The sequence below is a fragment of the Benincasa hispida genome, chromosome 9 (assembly GCF_009727055.1).
Source record: "Benincasa hispida cultivar B227 chromosome 9, ASM972705v1, whole genome shotgun sequence".
Taxonomy (NCBI): Eukaryota; Viridiplantae; Streptophyta; class Magnoliopsida; order Cucurbitales; family Cucurbitaceae; genus Benincasa; species Benincasa hispida.
Window position 1 is genome coordinate 66,555,131 of NC_052357.1, and position 15,032 is coordinate 66,570,162.

At 35.7% G+C, this 15,032-nt stretch overlaps 1 long non-coding RNA gene across 8 annotated transcripts; it reads right to left on the reverse strand.

Moving 5' to 3' along the window:
* Positions 1-228: 228 nt before the first annotated feature.
* Positions 229-14,684, reverse strand: LOC120085292. Of its 8 annotated transcripts, none has more exons than XR_005483865.1 (8): positions 14,257-14,684; positions 14,012-14,090; positions 11,825-12,968; positions 11,313-11,392; positions 11,106-11,174; positions 2,852-2,947; positions 798-1,003; positions 229-733 (listed from the first exon to the last, which is right to left on the reverse strand). It is a non-coding gene; the product is annotated as an uncharacterized LOC120085292 (long non-coding RNA). The 8 variants fall into 8 exon arrangements; XR_005483870.1 differs by having other exon boundaries at positions 229-1,003; positions 11,825-11,886; positions 12,680-12,968; positions 14,257-14,676; XR_005483869.1 differs by having other exon boundaries at positions 229-943.
* Positions 14,685-15,032: the final 348 nt, after the last annotated feature.

Sequence of the window (15,032 nt, forward strand, 5' to 3'; positions counted from 1 at the left end):
TGAAAAATAAACATACATATTCATTTCTCTATATCATACATTATAATATTTATGACGCAGGAATATACTTACTCAAAACATGCATTCAAATAATATAACAATTATATTATAATGCAAGAGCATACTTATATTAATCATGTAACCATATAACATTTATTTGATGCATGATCATGTTTATTCTAAGGTGAGATTTTAAAACTATATGACATAAATTATGCAACATAAAAAACACACAGTTAAATAATACATCACATACATATAAAACTATATAAAAGCTATGATAGATCAAATATTGGAACCCTAAATTTAACAAAAGTAAAATTACAAAGGAAAGTTGTCATCCTTGCGTTGGAAAAGACTCTTACGATCAACTATCAGCCAGGTACCTTCCATGATGCACAAACTGAGATGGACAAGGGATTTTCGCTGAACTCCATGCATGACAAACAAAGTGCTCGACGCATGGGTTTCGAGTACCGCATGCGTTGGACAATGATGCTTAACACATGGGCATCATCCCTCTGCATGCGACTGTGAACATTGCATCCATCGCGCATAAGTCCCTTCACTGCATGGGCATCGACTCGCCGCATGGGTTTCGAGCACTGCATGCATTAGACAATGAAGCTCAACGCATGGGCATCATCCCCCCGCATGCAACTGTGAGCATTGCATCCATTGTGCCTAAGTCCCTTCATCGCATGGGCATTGACCTATCGTATGGGTATGCTACCTGCCACATGGGTTTAAGTTCAATCTTGTAAGTGTTGACACATGGTATGTGTTGACGCTCTTACCTTCAAGCTCCTCTGCTTTGCAAGGCCATAACCCCATCGCATGGAATGCATCTTGCCGCAAGCCATCATCCCATTTTATCTCGCCATAAGCCATCATCGAATGCTATCTCGCCACAAGCCATCATCACATGCCATCTCACCGTAGGCTATCATCTCATGCATAAATACCAGGCGCCATGAGACAGAAGCAAATCCTCTATTTTTATCTGAAAAACTAGGCTCCAGAAATATTCATTTCTGACCCCGAACGACCCAAAAATACAGACTCGATTGCAAAAATAAAATTCCCAAATAATAGACCCTTACATTGATCAAATCAACATAAAATTTTACAATCAATTGTGCCAATAAATGAAATTACCTATCAAGCAAACATCATATATTTTCAAGAAAAATGCAGAAAAATAACCCACTTCATGACTTAATTTTTGTTTCAAAAAATAAATAATAAAAATGCAAGAAAACCTGCCTCTGATACCAATTAAAGGAATCGAATTCTTGCAGAAGTGTGTGAATTCCTTTCATTTAGACATTCGATTTTTATGGAAACAAAAAATAGTAAAATAAAACATGTATTTGTAGAATAAACATTCAAACAAAACTATAAGCATGCTAGAAAATAGGAAGAAGAGAAGAAATCAAAATTCACATTTATTGATTCTTCTAGCTTTTCTCTTCCATCATTATCAATGATGTCGAACTTCTTCAATGAAGAAGAACCCCACTAACAAAGTTACCTTGCTAATTACTTTGTTAGTGGTTTCTAAGAGGTTAGGTTTTCTTACTTTGTGTAACCCCCCGTTTGGTAAATGAGATATAACTATATATTTATATGGAGAAGGGTAATCCAAGTACTTCCCTTTATAGATTTAGTGCTAATTAATTAAATAATCCTTATCTAATTAATTGACACATTTATTAAATGACCATATATTAAATCCTATTTAATATACATTTAATAATGATCATAAATATCATATATTTATACTAACCTCCAATCTCCATCAACTAAATCATATTTAACATGAAATTAATTAACATATAAATATCACATATTTATATGTATACATCTTTTTATGAATCCAATTTATATAAATCTAAGGATAAGGTTTCCCTCTTTATCCATATACTACAAACCATTTTGGTTATCACTCAAGACATAATCCACTTGTATGTCATCATATACATGTTTAAGTTACATACAAATAACTAGGGATATTAAGTTTATATGTATCTCAATACATGTACAGTTCGCAATACATCTACAGTTGTTGGTTCTCTTCGCACCCTACGTCTTTTTACTTGTTCTTCTTATAACTAAGTTTTTTTTGTTCTTTTCTTTTTCTTTTTGCTTTTTGCTTTTAGATAATTTCTATACTTTTTTGCAGTAACCCATCTTTTCAGGAGTTCTATTCGTTCGGGATCTTCTTTTTGTGTCATGTCCTCCATACTGGAGCTAAATATAATTTGTTGTCTTCCATTATGGTTTTTTTTTTTCTTTATAAATACAATTTTATTTTCTTCTATTTTCAGCCCATATTACCGATAATTTGTTGTCTTCCATATGTCTACGTACATATGTATATCAATGTATATATATACATATTCGACAATGTGACGATGGTGAATTTATTATTGTTTTTTTGTTGGAGGTGATATTGTTTTTCATTCCATATATTTTCTTTTTTTATCACTGTCGCAATATGTTTTTTTTTTACTAATTTAATGAATAATAACATTTGGAAAAGAAAGATTGAAAATAAATCTTCAAGTTTTATATTTTATTTATGTTTGATATATTTAAATTTTACATTAGAAGTAGTTTAAATAAATTGGGTAATGAATGACAATAAATTGGCCACATAGTCATGTTCGTTTTAAATTGAGCGCAACATCGGCTTGTTGGAATGTCTTCGAATTTGTATCTAGTGCTTCGTGAAACTAATAAAACATACAAGCGAAAGAAATTTATATCTAAAGAACTCTAATTACATTAAATTTTAAGGATTAAGCATTCTTGTTCAAAACTGAAAAATAAAGTTTGAAGAACAAACCTTGATGTAGCTCAAAATTGATGCAATCCTCTAGATGTTTTTTTATTATGAATACTTTGTGGACCATTGCTTGAGTCTTCTCCGCTATTCTCCGACCTTAGAACGTATTGTGGGATTCAAAATTGTAATCAATTTTAAGGAAAAATGGAGTTTGAAAGAATTTGGAGCTAAGTATTTTGAGAAGAAAAGAGCTGCTTCAAACGTCAGCCATTCAACAATTCTTGCTTCTCTTTAAAGAAGAAAACATGCAAAATCAGAATCATCTCAAAGTGACATCAAATTAATCACTAATTAGTGGGAATTGCGATATGTTAAAGAGGTTATGTTAAAGAGGTTCAAGTGGTAAAAATTCACTACCTCTAAAATTCAACTAATTTTGGATTTCTAAAATTCAAATTTTAAATTAATTTTCTTAAAATTAACCCAAATACGTAATTTTAAATAAAATTAATTCTAATGATTAATTTTAAATAAAGTTAATTCTAATAATTAATTTTAAATAATTAATTAAATAATTTAATTAATAATATTAATTTAATATCAAATATTAAATTAATAATTAACATCAATCTCCATCATGAATCCCTATTTATGGGTACAATATTTAAATCATATTTAAATATTTCCTACGTTTCATATTGTTTAATACATAATTAAACGATAATTTGTTAAGTATATCGAATATAATTAACGCTTACTTCCTAAATAAAATTTGAATGTTTCAAATTTTCTCATCACAATGTTCTAAGGTTTAATTAACGCTTACTTCCTGTATCTTTCTACTCGTTCTTTTGGTAACTAATTTTTTTTTTTTTTTTTTGCTTTTAGATAATTTCTACTCCATTTGTTTGCAGCAACCCGACTTTTTTGGGAGTTCAGTTCATTCGAGATCTTTCTTTTCGTGTCATGTCCTAATTTCTTTTTTTATTGGAGGTGATCCATGTTAAGGATGCCAACACAGCCAACCACATCACCAAAGGAAAATTCACTCAACAGTGCAAGACTTCAAAAATTACAGCCTTGCCTCTTTACCAAAAGAATAGGTTTTACTAAAGGAATATGATTGTTACAACAAAGTGTCTAACCATTTGTTTTGTTGAGTTATTCTTGCATTCCCAAATTAGGGATTTCATATTGTATAAATATATCACCTATGTACATTTCAAGATACAAGAAATTATAAAGAAAAAGTTGGCTTGCCACTATCGTGTACCGTCCGAGTTATCGTCTGCCTGATTGAAACTATCGTTTACCTTTTCTGATACTATCGTCTACCTCCTGACGCTATCATCTACACGATATCATCTGTCGTCTACCTTCTGACGCTATCGTCTACATGATATCATCTGTCGTCTACCTCCTGATGCTATCGTCTATACGATATCGTCTATCTCTTGACGTTATCATCTACCTCCTTCAGACGTCATCGTCTACCTTTACCAAACGCTATCGTCTATCTCTTGACGCTATCGTTTACCTTGTCTAAGTGCTAATGTCCGCCTCTTGACACTATCGTGTACCTGTTGACATTATCGTCTACCTCTCCAGCACTATCTTTTACTGTCCAGTCGTATACCTCTTCAAATGACAACGAGCACTTCGACTTGCCACGTGAGTCTGCCGTATCCTTCAACCTCACACTTTAACTTGGTATCAGAGCTAATAATGACCAACATCAATCAAGGAAAACCTGGGAGCCACCCTTGGCACAGCCTACTTCAACGACCCATCCTTGAACCAACTCCTCAATCAGATAACCTCCATTAAACTTGATCGCAACAATTTCCTCCTATGAAAAAACTTGGCGCTTCCAATCCTTCAGAGTTACGACTTGAAGGACACCTGATCGGACAAAAGGTTTGCTCCCCAATGTTTCTGCAACCTGCAATCGGTGAGAGTATATTGACTGGATCGACTGGAGCAGAAGCTGCTTCGTGCAGCGCAGAAGGAAGCTCCGGCAATGGTGCTTCCAGCTCGTCGACAGCACTTGAGGTAAATCCTCAATACGAAGTGTGGATGGCTATAGATCAACTCCTCCTTGGCTAACTGTATAACTCCTTGACATCAGAGGTTTCCATTTAAGTGATGGGATGTGAATGTACAAGGGATATGTGGACCAACATTCAACAACTCTTTGGTGTTCAGTCCAGGGCTGAAGAAGATTATCTGAGATATGTGTTTCAAAAAACCAGGAAAGGTAATTTAAAACTGGAAGAGTACCTTCGAACTATGAAAATGAATGCAAACAATCTCGAGCAAGCTGGTAGCCCTGTGCCACCAAGAGCTCTTGTTTCACAAGTACTACTAGGACTTGATGAAGAGTACAATACCATCGTGGCCACGATCCAAGGGAGAGTGGACATGTCGTGGCTTGATATGCAATCAGAACTTCTCCTGTATGAAAGGAGATTGGAACATCAGTCAAACCAAAAGATGACAGTAGGCTTTAACCAAGTCAATAATGCATTAGTGAATATGACAAATACTAGACATGTCAACCAGAATAACAAGACCAATAGCAGCAATTAGTCTACTGGGGGAGGACAACGAGGTGGTGGTGGCCATGGTAGAGGTCGAGGCAAGGGAAGAAATAACAACAAACCTGTGTGTTAAGTCTGTGGGAAGGTAGGACACATAACATTTTACTGCTTCAACAGGTATAACAGAGATTTTGTTCCCAATTCTCCTCAAAACAAGGGACAACCCTTCCCCAACAACCAGACCAAAAACACACAACCTCACCCAACAGGCCTAGCCACTATTTATGGAAGTAATCCCTTTCTGACAAGATAAGAAAACATGACTGATGCAAATTGGTATGCTGACAGTGGTGCCTCCAATCATGTTACCTCAGACTTCAACAATCTTGGCAATTCGACTGAATACTCAGGTACTGAAGTAGTCACTGTAGCTAATGATAATACTCTAGAAATTTCTCATGTTGGAACTGTATGTCTATCTAGTGATGCCTGCAATTTGAAACTGAATGATGTGTTATGTGTGTCTGCCATTGCAAAAAATTTGGTCAGTATATCTAAGCTAACAAAAGACAATAACATGTTTATTGAATTTCACACAGATTACTGTCTTATTAAGGACAAGGGTACGAGACAAACAGTAATGAAGGGAATGCTTAAAGATGGACTATATCAGTTAGAAGGTGCAGAAGTCAACTCGAAGTCAGTAGGAAATGGAGTACCATCGCAACCAGTGCACAAGAATAAAGATCTATCTGCTCTTAGCATATCTTCGAAGCATAAGGTGTCTAAGATTATATGACATAGAAGGCTTGGCCATCTTTCGTAAAAAATACTAGAATTTATTATCAAAGGCTGTAATCTCCCTATGTTATCTAATGAAGAGCTCAAATTTTATGATTCTTGTAGCTATGGCAAATCGCATTCTCTAGCCTTCCCTAACTCTAACTCAAGAGCATCTGCAACCTTTGAACTTATACATACTGATTTGTGGGGTCCAGCTCCTCTCTTGTCTACAGATGGGTACAAATATTATGCTATCTTTGTTGATGATCATAGTAGGTACACATGGATCTATCCTCTGAGGTTAAAAAGTGACATACTTGTAGCTTTTCAACACTTTCTCACCATGATACAAACTCAGTTCAATATACTGATCAAGTCCCTATAGTTGGATAATGGTGGAGAATTAGTCAAGATACACAAAGTCTATCATCAGCTTTGCATTTCCTCCAGGTACATCTGTCCATATACGTCAGCACAAAATGGAAGAGCTGAGAGGAAGCACAAAAACATAGTGGAGACAGGGCTAACCCTACTAGCCCAAACACATCTTCCCTTACATCATTGGTGGGATGCTTTCTTATAATCAACTCTATTGATTAATGGCCTTCCCACCCTTGTCCTAAATGGATGGTCTCCAATGGAAGTGATGTTAAAAGCTCAGGTTTGAGGAACTTCGAATATTTGGGTGTGCATGTTTCCCCTGCTTGAAACCGTACAATTCACATATGGAGAGCTATCGCACAGAGAAGTGCATCTACCTCGGTCCGGCTGTGAATCACAAAGACTAGAAATGCCTCAACCCCAATGGTAGGCTATTCATCTCTCAACATGTTGTGTTTGATGAAACCGACTTTCCTTGTCAGGTGTCTCCATCAGCTTGCAGACCAGCCAAGCAAACTGTTGTCGTTCACCCGGTTTCCTGGTTGCCCCTCAGTTAGGACACATCGCATAGTGACTCTATGTCCTCTACGTTCACAACCTCACCCTCACCGATTGTCAGAACAACCCACATCCAATCACCAGCTAATAACTCTACAGACAGCCCAACCTTCCCACCTCCCTCTTCTGATCGTCTACCCACCAATTGTTTACCCAACGATCGTCTACCCTCATCGTCTAGTGTCCAGCCCACTGATCGCCTACCCATCAGTTGCTTACCCAGAAATCGCTCACCCAATGATCGTTCACCTACAGATCGTTTACCCAGCGATTTTTTACCATCATCGTGTAATGTCCAGCCCACCGATCGTCTACCCATCGATAGTTTACCCAACGATCATTTACCCACCACCCGCTTACCCACCGATCGTTTACCTACTGATTGTGTATCCACCGATCGTTTACCACCTGACTCACCATCGCCTAGTGCCCAACCCACCGATCATTTACCTTCGTCGTTTACTGCCCAGTCTTCACCCGATACTGTCTCACACCCTGTACTTGTGTCTACTCATCCCATGATTACCCGAGGAAAGGCAGGCATCTTCAAACCCAAAATAATATCCTCCCAAACCCAAAAAGACTGGTCTCTAACCGAACCTACCCGAGTCAGTGATGCGTTCAAAACCACGTAGTGGAACAAAGCGATGAGTGATGAATTTCAAGTACTGATGAAAAATCAGACCTGCACTTTAGTTCCTCCGTCACCATCGATGAACGTTGTTGGCAATAAATGGGTGTTTAGAATCAAACGGAGTTCTAATGGCTCCATCAACGGTACAAAGCACGCCTCGTAGCAAAAGGCTTCCATCAAAACTCGGGCATTGATTTCTTCGAGACATTTAGTCCAATGGTAAAGACGTCCACCATCTGGATCGTCATTAGCCTTGCTGTATCCAAAGGGTGGCAGCTAGGACAGTTATATTTCAATAACTCTTTCCTTAATGGGGTCCTCGATGAAGAGGTTTACATGTGCCAACCGCAAGGATTTGTTCATCCTCAACTGCCAAATCATGTATGTCGCTTACACAAGGCCATATATGGCCTCAAACAAGCGCCAAGGGCCTGGAATAACACACTGAAAACAACACTATGTAGCTGGGGCTTTCAGAATGCTAAGTCTGATACATCTCTCTTCATATATCGGTGCACTTCTACCTTGATACTCTTACTGGTATATGTTGATGATGTAATTATCACCGACACCGATCCGCGGGTAATCAACAAGCTTGTAACAGCCTTGGACTCCAAGTTTGCTCTAAAGGATCTTGGCCAATAACATTATTCCTTGGAGTCCAACTGCACACTGTCCCAAATGGAGTTCTATTGAATCAGGAAAAGTATGTCGAGGACCTACTTCACTGCTTTGACCTTGCAGATCTAAAACCGGCACCCTCTTTGAATGTTCTAAACAAGTAACTCTCCATGTCCGATATATCTATCGGAGCACGATTGGTGCCCTACAGTACTTAACCACCACGAGACCTGATATTACATATGCGATTAATCATCTAAGTCAGTACTTAAAGTAACCTACAGACATCACTAGCAAGCCAACATAGATGATCGAAAATCAGTTGCTGCTTATTGCATCTTCCTTGATGGTAATCTTGTCTTCTGGTCCTCAAAGAAAAAAATCTATTGTTGCTCGGTCCAGAACAGAATCTGAATATAGAGCGCTTGCTCATGCCTCTGCAGAAATCATCTAGGTACAACAATTATTGTCTGAGATTGGTGTCAAACATAAATCGACTCCAGTCCTGTGTTATGAAAACCTCAGCGTCGGTACTCTAGCCGACAATTTGGTGTTTCATGCGCGGACCAAGCACATTGAGATCGACATTCACTTCGTTCGTGATCAAGTCCTCAGTGGTCAGCTTGATGTTCGTTATGTACCATCCTCCGACCAAATCGTTGACTGCCTCACCAAGACCTTAACACACTCACAGTTCTTCCACCTTCGATCCAAACTCAATGTAGTAGAACTACCCTCTCATTTGAGGGGGGGATATTAAGGATGCCAACACAGCCAGCCACGTCACCAAAGGAAAATCCACTCAGCAGCTTCGTCAGCAGTGCAAGACTTCATAAATTACAATCTTGCCTCTTTACCAAAAGAATAGGTTTTACCAAAGGAATATGATGGTTACAATAAAGTGTCTAACCATTTGTTTTGTTGAGTTATTCTTGCATTCCCAAATTAGGGATTCCATATTGTATAAATACATCACCTATGTACATTTCAAGATACAAGAAATTATAAAGGAAAAGTTGGCTTGCCACTAACGTGTACCGTTTGAGTTATCGTCTGCCTGATTGAAACTATCGTTTACCTTTTCTAATACTATCGTCTACCTTCTGACACTATCATCTATACGATATCATCTGTCATCTACCTCCTGATGCTATCGTCTACACAATATCGTCTATCTCTTGACGCTATCGTCTACCTCCTTCAGATGTCATTGTCTACCTCCACCAAACGCTATTTTCTATCTCTTGACGCTATCATTTACCTTGTCTAAGTGCTATCGTCCGCCTCTTGACACTATCATCTACCTATTGACATTATTGTCTACGTCTCCAGCACTATCGTTTACTGTCCAGTCGTATACCTCTTCAAACGACAACGAGCACTTCGACTTGCCACATGAGTCTTCGTAATGACATACAAGTGGATCAAGTCTTAAGTGAACCAAAATAGTCTGTAGTATATGGATATAAGGGGGAAACTTTATCCTGGTAACACTATGGACGCGGTCATATAACTCTGTAGTGTTACCTGGATCAAGTCTTTGTGGAATTGTTACAAATGTTGTGACTTGTCACAGATGGTCTGATTCTAATCATTCGTGTAGTGGACATGCGAGCGGAGGCGTCCTATACAAAGAGTTTGTATAAGACCAGACCTTGAAGTGTTAAAGTCTTGTCGTATAACCCCATTCATGATTGAGACTTCATTTCACTAGGATGGCCATAGGTAACATGACTTTAATCCTAAGTGAGTTGGGAACTCCTGCCATTGAGGGCGGTCCTTTGATTTGTATGGGTGCGAGTGGCCAAAGTGCCGACTCAAACCTACCATTTTGGGGACTCGTCTGATTTAGGAGCTAGGAACTCAGCTTCACAAGATGAAATTCACTCCTTCCCCGAGGCAGAGGTAAGTAGATAGATAGCTCCTTTAAGGGCTGATCCAGGGCTTGAACGATGTAGCGCTACACACCTTCTCATGGTCCGAGAGGTGTTCACACATAGTAGAACTATGTTGTATTGTTCATTAGAGGGACTAGTGGTACATAAGGAGGAAGATGTAATTGTAGGGGAAAAACGGTAAATTGTCCTACTGTAATTACGAGCATCTGTGAAGGGTCATCATACTGATGATTGGTTATATCCAATGGACATAGAAATATATCTATGGCAAGAAGAGTTCAACTGTTGGTCTTTAGTGGAATGTCTAGCAATTAACAGATGGTGGATATCGTTGGAGCTTCAAGCCATAGATCCATAACGTCCTCTTGGTAGCTTGGATACAAGTTGGGAGTCAGTTTTTGGATCAATTTGGAATGTTCAAATTAACAAGAGGGAGTTCGTATATATGATATAATTAAATTAGTTAATTATATATGATATAATTAACTTTATGTATGAGATACATTAATTTGGAGGAAATTGGATATAAATATGATTTATATCTAGCGGAGGAAAAATAACATGATTAATATATGATATTAATTTATAAGTTATGAATATGATGTGATCACATGCATTGGATGGTTAAAAGGGTAATGGGATGGCATCTCTTATTTTTTAATAACACTTGCTTGAGTTTGCATGGATCTAAAGAGAGTTCTTATCTAACAAAGAATGTCTAAAACTAATTAACTACAAATATTTACTTGCCTACAATTAGAAATCATAAAAATTCAATGGAAACATAAACAATAACTAAGTTATGACTACATAACTGTAGGATAGTCGGAGCACTTCAACACATATTTTAATCTAACACTTTAGAACAAATTAAATTTTAAGATGTCTTATAATATTACCTTTTAAAGGGAACACATCTTGCTTGTTTGAACTCTACTTATTTTCTCCCAAAACAATTGCAAAATTTCCTAAAGACACCAAGAATATAGTTGTAGAGATTAAAATTAGTTCAATAATCTTAACCAAATATTTGAGACGATCTTAAAACACATTAATCTAGTTCAAAATTATATTTAAAGTCCTTAAGGGTATGAAGAGCTTAATACCTAAATTGTACAAAAAAAAAAAAAAAGAAAGTTCCTTATTCGCTGAAATGAGTACGAAGGAGTCCAAAACTAGTTCGAACCTACAATTAATAAATTTCAAGTGTTAGTGACAATTCAAAAACATGTTAATCTAGTTTAGAATTATTCAAAACGATACTGATTAAACTTACCCAAACAATCCCATTGCTTTGTGATTTTAAACCAATTTACAACATTTAGTAAGGATTCGAAAAATTTAAATGAGACTTTGCCAACTAAATCTTACCAAAAAAAAAAAAAAAAGCTTATTTGTTGGAATGAGTACGAAGGAGTCCAAAACTAATTTGAACCCACAATCAATAATTCTCAAGTATTAGTGACAATTTAAAAACACAATGATCTAGTTTGAAATTATTTAAAGTGGATCTAAATACCTACTAAAATTACTCGTATAGTCCCAAAACCTTCCTAGTTGGTTTTAAATTAATTTACAACATTTAGTAAAGGTTCGAGAAAGTCTAAACGAGACTTACCACCAAAATCTTACCCAAAAGAGCTTAGTTCTTTGCTGAAGCGAGTCTGAATGAGTTCAAAGCTAGTGTGATGGTTCAAAATAACAAAATTTGTAAGCCACACCAAGTGAATAAAGAAGTTAATTAACATAACAACAGCTTTCAAAATGATCTTGTATCTTTCAAAGTCAATTTGATTCCACTGCATATCTATACTAGGAGTAACCTAGAAGAAAATAGCATACCCAAAAACATTAACATAACAACAGCTCTCATTTTCGATAAACCCTAGCAACTAATCTTATCAATAGAAGCCATGAATAATTTAACAACCCAAAAACTAAACTAATCAATAACAAATTTATGACTACCATAAAGAGATAATGAATAACTAACCCCTTAGATGCTTGGAAATTGTTCTTTGAAGCTTCATCTACCTTATTGAGTTACTTTTAACATTAATTTTTTTTTTTTTTTATTTCATTGAAACGATCCAACCTTAATAAGTTGTGAAATTTATATCCTTCAAATCTAAACTAAAAATTATCTATGAACTAACTAATGATACTTTGTTGCTGGGAATAAGAGTAAAAATGTAACACATTCTTAAATTTATGGATCAAAAGGAAATTAAATCTCAAAGTTCGAAGGTAAAAATATTATGGTTTAAAACATAAGGAACAAATAAAAATTAGACTCAAAATATAAGGACGAAAAGGGTATTTTCTTAACTTGTTTTATTTAAAGTACAAGCAGTACTAAAGATAGAATGGAAAGGATGGATTCCTTGCTCATACTTAGTAACCAAAGAATGTCACAAAATGATCATAATATTACACAAGTAATTTATGATAAGGAAAGGAAGAGAATACCCACCAAAAAGTTGCAACAAAATTACCAGTTGTACTCAGCTCATCCTCATATATGCTGGGATCAAAGTTTGTAACATCTGCTTTGTCATTACACTTGATTGCAATTTTATCATAAGCGCTAAAACAAGTAGTACTTACAAGTTGAAGTTTATAATCAGGTAATCAAAACAGATCAACAAACACAACAAAGCACTCATTAACGTATCTCGTTGCTTCGATCTTGGAATCGAATAATCCAAATAAATGTTGGGAGTTTGTGAAATCAGAGCCTCACCGAGCAGTATCAAATCTATCTGTTGAAATTTCATCAAATCCAACAACATACAATTCCATCATCAATGAAAACCATAAACAAATTTATCAACTCAAGCAATTAAGCCTATCAAAACTCAAATAGAAATCATAATAATTCATTGGAAACCATTAATGAACTTATCTACCAAGCAAGTTAAGCTTATCAAAGCTAAGATAAAAGATTAATAGAACCCAAATTCATTCGATAAAATACATAAACAATAGAAACCATAAACAAGAACTTAAACAAAAAAAACTTGTAAACACATACAACTCAAAGGAAACCACAAAAAAAAAAACTTATCAACACAAACAAGTAAGTTAATCAAAATTCTAATAGAAATCATAACAACTCAATGGAAACCATAAACAATAATTATGTTATGACTACCATAGTTGTAGGATAGTTAGAGCATTCCAACATATAAACATATTTTTTGAACTCTTACCAAACTACACTAGTCAAATTATAAAACAATTGAAGCTTTATAACATTAACAACAATAGCCAAAAGCTTTGCAACATTAACAACAATAGCCAAAAACTTTAGTTGTTAAAAAGTAAATAAATAAAATAACAGAAGAATAGCTCTTTTAAGCCTTATTTCATTCATTATGATTTTCTTTTTATCAATTTTAACATTAGATACTAACAAATCAATTTAGACTAACTTGTGCTTCTAAATATGATTAGGGTTTTTTTAAGTTTTAGTTTAAAAAATAACGAAAGTAAAACTGTTTTAAACCTAGTTTTAGTTTATTGATTCAAGAATTTCACCATTGAAATTGCAAGAACTAATGTCTAAGTACCTCAAGGCCTCGGCTTCACCAATGGAGTTGGGAATCTCTCCTAAAAAAATGGTTTCATGGAGACCAAAAATTTCAATGAATTTTTATTCACATAAGAGAAACCGTGAAAACAATCTACCCGCATAACAAGAGAAACCCATCATTGTCATGCCAACAAATTCTAAGAATACAAATACAATTCTTTAGAAGAAAAAGAACAAAAGTATTACAAAGAGAGAGATTGGAGCTTCTACCTTCCAAATTCAAATGTCAACCACCATTGAAGAAGAAGAAGAAGAAGCTTCAGAATGGTCTTCAATGGTGCCCCCAACACTACAATAAATAACTCAATTCCAAAGAAAAACAAATGAACAACAAACAAGAGATGGTAACGGAGAGGGAAAAAACATAGAGAATCGTGAGAAGAAGATACAAATGCTAAATAGAAGAAATTAATAATTAAGGCACCAAAAAATCACAAATAACTAAAAACACTCACTGCAGACGTTGAAAGAAGAAACCACCCAGAAGAATGCCAGAGGAGAGAATCGTGGTCGGAACGCGGTGTTTTCAGGTGAACTATAACCGTCGATTCGGTGGTGGCGACGAGAAATCGGACCATAGAAATGAGGGAAAATTCAATGGGAAATCGAAGAAAGGGGAAAGAGGGGAGGGAAACCGAACAAATGGGAAAGATTGGAGGAAATTTGCGGAAATGAAAATTGTGAAAAAGGGGAAGGGAAAGCATGTAGGGGGAAACTAAAACATGGAGGAAAGATGCAAAACAAGGAGGAAAATTGAGTGGGAGAAATTAGGCCAAAATTTTTCACTTGAATTTTTTGCACTTTCAGCAACGAAGTAACATGTTGCTAAAAGTTATTAATTTTTAGTGGCGCCAGTGTATATGTCACAAATTTTTATACTGACGCTAAGATATATTCTATTGCTTATGCTGATACTCTGCGACATGTATTTTAAAACGTTGCTATAAGTCAACTTTTAGTAACAAATATTGCCTCCATCACTAAACCTTTGTTACTAAAAGTGATTTTTCGTATAATGGATATTTTTTACTTTTATCCATCTCTTGAAGTCCAATTGCTTTATTTAGCTTTTAGCTTCTAATTGTCTCAAACTAACCTCAGATAGTCTGTAACACTTCGAAATGCATCGATATCCTACAAATACAAATATATAAGCACATTAACTATAATAAATGAGTGAGATTAGAAGTATTAAAATAATACATTTCAGATTTTATCATATCGTTGCCCA